The following is a 10,587-nucleotide window of genomic DNA, read 5'->3' on the forward strand; positions in this document are numbered from 1 at the left end:
AGTTTATCTTATAGTAGTAGTATTTTGCTAATCCTCACCCAAGGTTATTTTTTTCATTGATTTTTAGAGAGAATGAAAGGGAGGGGGGGGGAGAGAGAAAGAAAGAAAGAGAGAGAGACAAAGAGAGAGAGAGAGAGAAAAACATTAATGTGAGAGAGATATATCAATTGGTTGCCTCCTGCATGTCTCCAACTGGAGTCAGGGATTGAACCTCCAACCCAAGTACTTGATTGGGAATCAAACCTATGACCCTTTGGTGCACAGGCTTATGCTATAACCACTGAGTAACATTATACAGGTCTTGTATTATTTATTAATTATTGTATTATTGTCCATACGAACAGCTGTAAATCTCTTTTTGCCCAACCTTGTATAATCCTTTTTTGGTATTGCTGCCGTGCTCATTTACGATCTTCCACACTCAAAAGGGGACACACACACACACACACACACACACACTCAAACTCACAACTATGGCTGCCCTGCCCCCAGTGTCACAGTGACAGACCGTGGCTCTGGGATTGTTCTCGTCTGACGACCTCTCCTCGGGACCCTCTTCCCTCTGCCTCTTATGTATTTGGCTTTATTTTGATTCTATAATTTCTCCATTTGTTCAGAAACACTTATTTTTTCCATGATGATGATGGTACATCCTGGCTGGAGTAGGAAAAAACACTCCTGTATTTCTCCTTCCCTACTCACACAGGACACCTCTGGCCACCGAATGAGTGGGCTTTTCTCCCACACCAAGCAATTCTCTGTGACACCAGGTGGTGTCCTATAATTCAATTAAATTCTGAGTTAACATCATGTCCCACAAGTCAAGGGATCAGCCTCATAAGACAGCCTCCAGTTCAGATGCCAATTGCAAGCTGCCAGCTGTTATCTGTACTTCCTACTAACTGGCTATAAATTGGGGTTCTACTAACTCTCCTTGGGTTTCATAATTTTCTGGAATGGCCTTTAGAACTCAGAAACACTTAGAGATGTTTACCAGTTATTAAAAGGTATGAGAAAGGATACAGATGAACAGCCAGATGCAGAAGTACATACAGAGAGGTCTCGAGGGTCCTAAGTGCAGCTTCTATCCCCATGGAGTCAGGGTACCTCCTTTTCCTGGTGTGGATGTGTTAACCAACTTGGAAGTTTCCTGAACCACATACTACTGGGATTTTTATGGAGGCTTCATCACATACGCATGACCGATGATTGACTCCAGTTCCAGCTCCTCTCCCCTGTACATGGGGATGAAGGTTCAAGTTCTGATGATGGCTTGGTTCTTTCCAGGGACCAGCCCCAGCCAGAAGCCCACCAAGAGTCGTCTCCTTAGAACCAAAGATATTCCTGTTACCCAAGAAATTCCACAGATCTTGGTAGCAGATGCTCCTATTGCTTGGGAAATTACAAAGGTCTTAGGAGCTCCGTGTCAGGAAGTGGGGTCAAAGAGAAATATCGAAACAAATGATCTCCCTTTATATATATATATATATATATATATATATATATATATATATATATATATATATATATATATATATATATATTTATATATATATATATATATATATATATATATATATATTTCATTGATTTTTTTACAGAGAGGAAGAGAGAGGGATAGAGAATTAGAAACATCAGTGAGAGAGACTCATTGATCAGCTATCTCTCGCACACTCCCTACTGGGGATGTGCCCGCAACCAAGGTACATGCCCTTGACCGGAATCAAACCCGGGACCTTTCAGTCCACAGGCTGACGCTCTATCCACTGAGCCAAACCGGTTTCGGCTGATCTCCCTTTTTAAAATGCTTTTTAAATACATTTTTATTGATTTCAAAGAAGAAGGCGGAGAGGAAGAGGGAGATAGAAACATCATGATAAGAATCATTGATCGGCTGCCTCCTGCACGCCCCCTGCTGGTGGTTGAGCCTGCAACCTGGGCATGTGCAGGCTGATGCTCTAGCCACTGAGCCAAATCAGCTAGGGCTCCTAGAACCCCTTTTTACAGGAGTTTTAGGAGCTCCGTATCAACAACCAGGAGTGGAGGCAAACATACTAGTATATATTTCTTCTTATTTTACGTGACTATTGTGTTTTATTTTATGGCAGGCATTTCACTTTATTTCCCTTAATCCTCATAGCTGCCCAAATAGGGTTCCATAGAATTATTATCCCCATTTTATTTGCCAATAAAACTCAGGGCTGACATATGCTATTTAACATTGACAAAAATTAAGGAAAGGGTAAATTTTAATTTAAAAAGTGTTGATTTCCACTTAATTCCAGAAGAATATTTTTTTCTGGATATAGAATTCTGGGTTGTTAACACTGTTCTTTCAAAACTTGAATCATGTTGTGCTACTGGTAGCCATAATTTACCAGAAATTAGCTGATGTTTGAATTGTTTTCCCCTTGTGGATGATTATCATTATTTATTTAATCCCTTTCTACTTTTGAGATATTTGTTTTGTTTTTAGTTTTCAGAAGTTTGATTTTGTTGTACCTTGGCCTAGATTTCTCTGAGTTTATGCTGTGTGGAGTTTCCTCAGCTTTTTGAATGTATATGTTTTTGTCAATATTGAGAAAATTTTATCCGTTTTTTCTCTGAATGATTTTTCAGTTCCATGTTCTCTATCTCCCTGTAGAATTCAATAACAGAAATATTAAATTTTGTTATAGTACCACAGTTCCAAAATCTCTCTTCATTTTTTTGTAGTATTTTTTGTCTCTTGTTCATATTGGATAAGTTATATGGTTCTGTCTTTAAGTTCATTGATTAACCCCCTTTTGTCTTCATTTTGCTAGTAAGCTCATCCATTAATTTCTTTTTAAAAATCTTTTTTATTTTGACTGTTCAATTACAGTTGACATACAATATTACATTATTTTCAGGTGTACACCCCAGTGATTATACATTATGTAACTTACTAATCATCTCAATAAATCTCACACCCATATGACACCCAAAACAAAACAAAACAAAAAACAACAACAACAAAAAACACACCCAGGGCTGAGAAATGAAAGTGTAAGCCCCCAGCTCCGTCTGCTGGGAGCGGCCTGGCCCTGGCTCCTGCCGAACACAAAGCCACTGCACCAACGCCCAGCACAGTGCAATGAGCTGCAGCGAGACAGAATATCCCCCCGGGAATACGTCTGAGCATGGACAAAACCAGCGTCCCTGAGAAACCACCAAAATGACCGCATTTTGCCATCTCCTCTGAGCAGGGAGATTGCTGCTGCTTTACCAATTATATAGATAAAAATCGTCAAGATGCCCAGTCATAGCATTGCCCTCGTTTTCTGACAGCACCCAATGCAGACCAACACTTGGCTTCCTTGAACATTCCGTAAACCACCTCACAGCTCAGATCTGACAAGAAGCCCTTCCACCCTCCTGGACCCCTCCCTGTACATCTCTTCCTTTGGCTACTTTTAATTTGTGTCCATTCGCCTTAAAAAAGGAAGGAAGGAAGGAAGGGAGGGAGGGAGGGAGGGAGGGAGAGAGGGAGGGAGGGAGGGAGGGAGGGAGAGAGAGAGAGAGAGAGAGAGAGAAAGAAAGAAAGAAAGAAAGAAAGAAAGAAAGAAAGAAAGAAAGAAAGAGAAAAGAAAAGTTCTAATCATAAGTTTAGAGCTTTATGAGTTCTGTGAGTTGTTCTAGAAAATTACCTCACTGAAGGGTGGTTCTGGGGATCCCTTGAATTTGCAACCCGTTGGTCTGAAGTGACGGTGAACCTGGGGACCCCTCAACTTGCAGCTGGTGTCTGGCGTGGGGCAGACTGCACAGTTTGGTAAGTTTCCTGGCAAGTGGGGTCGGAAGTCCTGGGCAGACCTGGCTGTCTGTGCCCCCAGCCCTGCAGTTTAATGGACTCAGGGTACCTATGCTCTGAAGAATGAGGGGGCACAAGCAGGAAAAAAGACTCATTCAACTTGGGAACCTGTCAATAAAGCCAGAGAGAACACTGGGGAGTTCTGCACAGCCCCTAGGTGGGCTGGGCTGAGGCCTAAGGGTAAGAACGTGCATGTGAGTGTGTTAGTCTGTCTCTCCCCCACCCCCTGACTAGCTCCTGTTACCCCAGGTCCCCTGACTACCTGAGGGCTAGGAGGTCCTGTCAGCCCCACCCTGATCTGGCAGCTGTCAGGCCCACCCCTGGCTCCTGCGGGTTGCATAAGGCTCTTCCTGCAGCCTGTGGCCCTGAGCCCTGAGCGGCGGCAGGCAGGAGGCCCTGCAGCTGTTTCGTCACCGGGGCTGGCGCTCTGCTCTCTGCCCCGCACAGGTGGTGGCAGGTCAGGAACGGCGAGCACTGGGTGACCTCAGACCTTTCTTTTTTCTGATCAAGTTGTATTTATCCCAACAAGGCAAGAATAGTTTTATATTATGAAACTTCTGCATCTTATTGAACAGTGTAGACACCAAATGAGGATAGGAATATAAAAGTAATTCCTGGATACCATTCGACACAAACTCAGGATATAAAAACCTTTTTAAAAACTAGCAATAAAAGGATATTTACTTAACCTGATGTGGCAAACATCTCTCATTTCCCTCCCCCTTTCCTCCCTTCTCCTAGCTCTTACCCATCACTCCAGGTTAATGCTGGTTAATAATTAAATGTTAATTATTAACCAGCATTTATATGTAATTATATATATTCAAAGAAGGACATAACCTGAAAGCAATAATTTTGTAATTTATATGTAATTATGTATATTCAAAGAAGGACATAACTGAAATCAAAGACAAAGGCCTGGGTAAAGCCTTTCTGGCCAGGCTGTCCACCAGCAGTAAAACACACAAATAAGCCTTGGGGTAGTCATGCAATGGAATACTATGCAGCTATGAAAATGAACATGGTGTCTACACACAAAACGATATGGTGTATTTCATAAAGTAAAGCTGAGTGTATGAAGCCTGACATAAAAGAACAATGCTGAGTGACTGCATTCATGCAAAGTGACAAGGTTGATCAGATGAATTATGCTACAAAAATCAGGATGTGTAGCCCTAACCGGTTTGGCTCAGTGGAAAGAGCGTCAGCCTGCGGACTAAGGGTCTCAGGTTCAATTCCGGTCAAGGGCATGTAGGTTGGTTGCGGGCACATCCCCAGTAGGGGGTGTGCAGGAGGCAGCTGATTGGTGTTTCCCTCTCATCGATGTTTCTAACTCTCTATCCCTCTTCCTTCCTCCCTGTAAAAAATCAATAAAATATTTTTTTAAAAATCAGGATGTGTTTGCCTTTGGGGTCGGGAGTGTAGTGGTTGGAAGGAAGCATAAAGAGGGGTCCCAGGACTCTGGTCATAATGTTCTATCTCTTGATCAGGGTGCTGGTCTGTAGGTGTGTTCCACAGTGAAAATCCCTTGACCTGCACAGTGATTCCTGCACTTTTCTGTGAGTAATAAAGCTTCAATGAAGAGTTTTTGTTTTTGTTTTTTAAATGCTTTGGGGACCTGGCCAGTTGCTCAGTGGTTAGTGTTGGCCTGCAAACCAAAGGGCTTAGGGTTTGATTCCTGGTCAAGGACAAGTACCTCGGCTGCAGGTATCCCTGTATGGGGCATGTGCAGGAAGCAACCAATCAATGTGTCTCTCTCATGCTGATGTTTCTCCCTCTGCCCCTACTCCCATTCCCTTCCACTCTCTCTAGAAATCAATGGAAAAAATATCTTCTGGTGAGGATTAAAAAAAAAAAAATGCTGGGGAACCAGCATCTGCGTAGTGGATGTAGTAGCCCTCCATTTGTGCTGCCTGCCCGTGCTCTTTTGTCAACAACCCCTGCCCAGTGGCCTCAGGCGAGAGGGTGTGACCAGGGCTAGTTTATCTCAATCTGTCACCTCTTTGACCCAGGAGCGGACAGTGAACTCAAGCTAACTGATCAGAGCCCGTCCCTGGGATAAAGGTGCCTGGCAAAGAGTAAAACTGGCCCCTCGGTGGATGGGGGCTTGCTAAGCGTGGGCTGCCGATGGCTGCGTGCAATATGTCTTGGGAGAGAATGGGTCAGGGCTCAGAGAAGCTGAGGAGCAGGAGACGGGAGCAAGAGAAAGAGTCTTCCTGCTTCAAGTCCCAGGTTCGGTCCTTCCTCAGCTTCCCAGGATCTTCATTTCTCAATTTGGTGACGTAACCCAGCGTCTTTCTAAGCCAGATGAGCAACACATGGCTGTTTCTGAAAGAGCCCTGACTAATCCAGCCATCGAGGCACTGGGCGGGTGGCGGGGCCACTCCCTGAAGGAGGCGGCAGGAAGAGGCGGGGCGTTCTCCTCGGAGAAAGTGTGAGCATCCGGAGTCCCTCTCATCCGGGAAGGGGAAGCAGATCTTCCTCTTCATCAGGGGGGAGGATTTGCCCTCAGGCTAATGGCTTATAATGACCCTCCTAACTGGGGGTTCACATTGAGATTACATCCATCTGATTGACTTCAAACTTTCAACCAGTCGACTTAGAAATGTCATTCCTCCCAGTATTTCTCCTGTCAGTGAAAACCACTCACCACTCCCCCACATCCCACCCCATCTGGGTCCAAAGGGGGTGAGTCCAGGCCAGGAAACTCCTGAGCAGGGGAAACTGAACAACCTCCTTTCAGCCAAATTCTCAGCAGACTTTTTGGCTGTTTTTGTTCTGGTTGCCACAGGGTGTCACTGTTGAGGCACAAGCAATCTTAGCTCCCAGTCCACAGCACTGGGGATGAAAACCCGAGAAATCAGAGACACCAATCAGAAAGGACATAAGCACCCCTATGCTCATAGCAGCACCATTCACCGTAGCTACGATCTGGAAACAGCCTAAGTGCCCATCAGCAGATGAGTGGATTCAAAAACTGGTACATTACACAATGGAATACTACGCTGCTATAAAAAAGAAGGAGCTTTTACCACCTTTTGCAATAGCATGGATGGAACCAAAGAGTATTATGCTAAGCAAAATAAGCCAGTCAGTGAAAGAGAGGTATCACGTGATCTCACTCATATGTGGGATATAATGAACAACATAAACTGGTGAACAAAAATAGATTCAGAGGCATAGAAGCATCCCACAGACCATCCATCCTCAGAGAGAAGGCAGGGGAGGGGCAGTAAGAGATCAACCAAAGAATTTATATGCATATAAGCATAACCAATGGACACAAACAATAGGGGAGGGGGTGAAGGCCTGGCTGGGGGGAGAGGAGAAGGCTGGAAGAGGATCATCAAGGAAAAAGGGGACATGTGTAATACTTTCAACAATAAAGAATTAAAAAAGAAAGAAAGAAAGAAAGAAAGAAAGAAAGAAAGAAAGAAAGAAAGAAAGAAAGAAAGAAAGGAAGAAAGAAAGAAAGAAAGGAAGGAAGGAAGGAAGAAAGAAAGAACACGGAAGCTCCAGCCACTCTGGGTGGTCCTCATTGCTGATTGGGGCTCCGCCTGCCACTCTTCTTTCCCGGTTTCTGCATCCCGCCCCCGGAATGAGGACATTTTTAACTCACGTCAAAGCCTGTCATTTCCTTCTCTGTGATGAACTCCCAGGTGTATGGGAGGGGGCAGTGTGGGGAAGTGATGATACATGCACGACCTTTAAAGCTGGTTCTTAAAGGAAAGTTAGGACAATGTCCCTTCCCTTCATGGGATAAGGAAAAGTAAAGGCTATACTATAATTTTTGAAATTAAGTTTATTGGGGCTTTACATATAATTTTTAAAAATTATTGGTATATTAAGATAATTTTAGAAGGTGCAAAAGATCTATAATATTCATATACACCCATTCTGGTAGCAAGCTGGGTTATTGAAGCCACACTGTCTGCAATGGGGGATTGCACAGGGAAGGGATTAACACTGATTACAGACTAGTTGCCAGGCGTGAATTCTCACACTTGTGTGAGGCCGGCATTATCTTTATTGCCCCTGATTCACAAATGAAGAAACCAACGCTCAGAAAGGCTGAGCAACTTGCCGGCAGCATGCTCTGCAGCTGTGGGAACACCGCCCGCCCCGCCCCCGAGAGCCCACACCAACTCCCAGATGGCCTTGCTCCGTCCAGGCTGGAGCCAGGACTGCTGGCGGAGCACCAAGCCTCCCCTGGCTCTCCTGGGGTCACCCGAGCCTTTTTCCATGGACCTGAAAGGAGATATTCTGATTGATTATTACCTCCCTGTATCCAAGGCTGAAGATAAACCAGCTCCATTGGATAACAGCCCCCCCCCCCTTTTTTTTTTGAGCAAAATGAAGTGAGCTTTTGTTGCTTGAAAATTGCTTCATCTTCCTTCTCTAAGAAAAGATGTTTAGGCACTTTTTTTTTTTTTTTTTTTTTCCCAAGAGGGAGGCACAAGCCTGAAGGAAGAAGCAGGCATGGACTGGGGCTGAATCCTTCCAGATGCACGTGGGGCTTGGAGAGGCGGGAACTGTCACCAGGGATGTCTTGTCCCTCATCTCCTAAAGGGATTTGCTGGGTTCTCTGCCTGGGGTCATGTAAATTATGTGGACCGAAAGGACAGATTAAGAAGAAGCACACAGACCGTCATTAACCTGTGTGTCCAGCATGTAACACAGGGAAGCACTTGGAGATGGGTAATTCCGAGTTAGTTGTTAGAACTTGGGTTTAGAGAGCATCTCAGCAAAGGGACAATACATTTTCAGACGCGTGACAAGCCCAAGGAGAAGGACCTGGAGTCTCTAGGGCGGCAAATTGTAGGAAGGTGCCCTCCTGGGGGAGCTAACGGGAGATACGGGCTAGTTACCGAGCATGGTATGTGGGTTCCTCTGTGCTTCTCTGGGCTGATGAGGATCTGGGCTGTCTCTGGTGATTACCTTCTGCCCCTTCTGGTGGAGAGGGGAGGAGGGACACCTTTGTAAATGTATGCCATGCTTTTAAGCAAGCAGGGGAGGTCATTTTCTTGTAGCTGCTTCTTCCCGATAGCCTTCTGCTTGAAAGAATTCTTATGCCAACATGGAATAAGTGGGAGCAGGAGTCCTGCTGCCCCTCAGCACAAACAGAAAAAAGACACTTTACACAGATCTTCCACCCAAACACACGCTCCTGGTCAGCCAGACTTCGGGGTCTGGCTGTTTCAGCCAGAGATAGGCACCACGGGAAAATCACAGCCTCGGAGCCAGTGTGTGTTTCTCGGCATCTAGAAGGGTTCAGGAATCTGGAGAAGTGCGGTGTGTAAATTAATCAAGAGTTCAGAGATGCAACATAAATTTTGGAAGGCATTTTGGAGGTCCAGAGAAGACTTAGCTAAAGGAGCTAGGTTCTCTCTTGTCTCAGGACCCCTTCCTTTTTATTAACACAAATTGTCCTAAGGCAAAGTAGATACACACATCAAAGGCCAGGGTTAGTGTACAGAATCCATTGTCAGATTGGGAGAACTGCCTTCGGCTGTTCAGGTGTTTGGCCAGTAGGAGGCAATAACATGTAGAATGAAATGCCCTCAGCTGTCAGGCAGCGAGCACTATTTTATGCATCCTTTTCAGGTTTGGGGAAATGCCCTCAGCCATTTCCAGATGATCCAGCCCTGCTGACATGCTGGGATTGGCTTCCGGCACCGCGGGGAAAGAGTGTTCTGAAATGGGGTGATAGGTGTCCCCACGAGAGGATGCTGGGTCACTCGGCCGACATGTGGAAAGACCAAAAGTGTTCGAACACTTACACAGAGAGGGTTTGTTTTTAGTTTTGCATTTCTGTCTTTAACATCAAACTGTGATGTCTCCAATGACAAAACTAAAACAATTTAGTAAGGAGTTTGATGTCCCTGGGGTTCCTGATAGACAAATTAACTTTATCAGACACACACTCCTTCAGCAGCCAGACACACACCGATTAAAGCAAAGAAAGGGTTGGAATGAGAGGCAGAGCAAGTTGTTAAACCCTCTCCTGGCCCCGGGCCCACCCTCAGCCCTGAGCACCAGGCCAGGAGTTTCTTTTCAGAGCTCCAAGGGGAGATGGGGAGTGTCCGCCAAGGGCTGGGCACGCGGCTTTGTCTTCCCACGAAAGCGCGTCTCCCTCAGAGGCCTGGCGCCTGGGCCCCATGGCCTCCAGCCCTCTCTCCCTCCCTCCCTCCCTCCCTCCCTCCTCCCCACTGACATACTGAGTTTCACAACCTTCAAAATAGCTTCTGAGCAGTAAGAAGCTATCTCTGGGCCTGGATCTCAGCCAGGAAATACAGGCCTCCCCTGACCACGAGCTGCCCTATGCGAGCGTAATTCTAGCTCTCTGCTTACGGTTCATGCAGCACAAGCAAGTTCTCTCCACCAGCATGGGCTCAGGCTGTTTGAAACAGTCACAGCGCTGTGCCTCCCTTCGCTGAGCCCGGCTCCCTTCGCCTCCTCAATAATTCATCAGGACCTTCACTTCAGGAGGAAAACAATTGCATTGCTTTCGCTTTTTTGCAACACTCGAGACCTCCTGGGGATGCTTGGGCACCTCGCGCGTGAGGACCACCCCAGCGCCACACAGCCTGTCCCGAGCCCCGGAGAGGTGGGCGTGGCTGGGCCGACTCCCCGGGCGCTGGAGAGCCACCCTGGCCCGAGCGCTGGTGTGTGCGTCTCCCAGAGCGTACACGGGGATGAAGAAGACTGCGGTTCAGCAAGAGATGTCAGTGCCTTTGAGCTCACACAGGACCTGGGCA

Source organism: Pipistrellus hanaki (genome assembly GCF_964339955.1).
Source record: "Pipistrellus hanaki genome assembly, chromosome: 1".
NCBI lineage: Eukaryota > Metazoa > Chordata > Mammalia > Chiroptera > Vespertilionidae > Pipistrellus > Pipistrellus hanaki.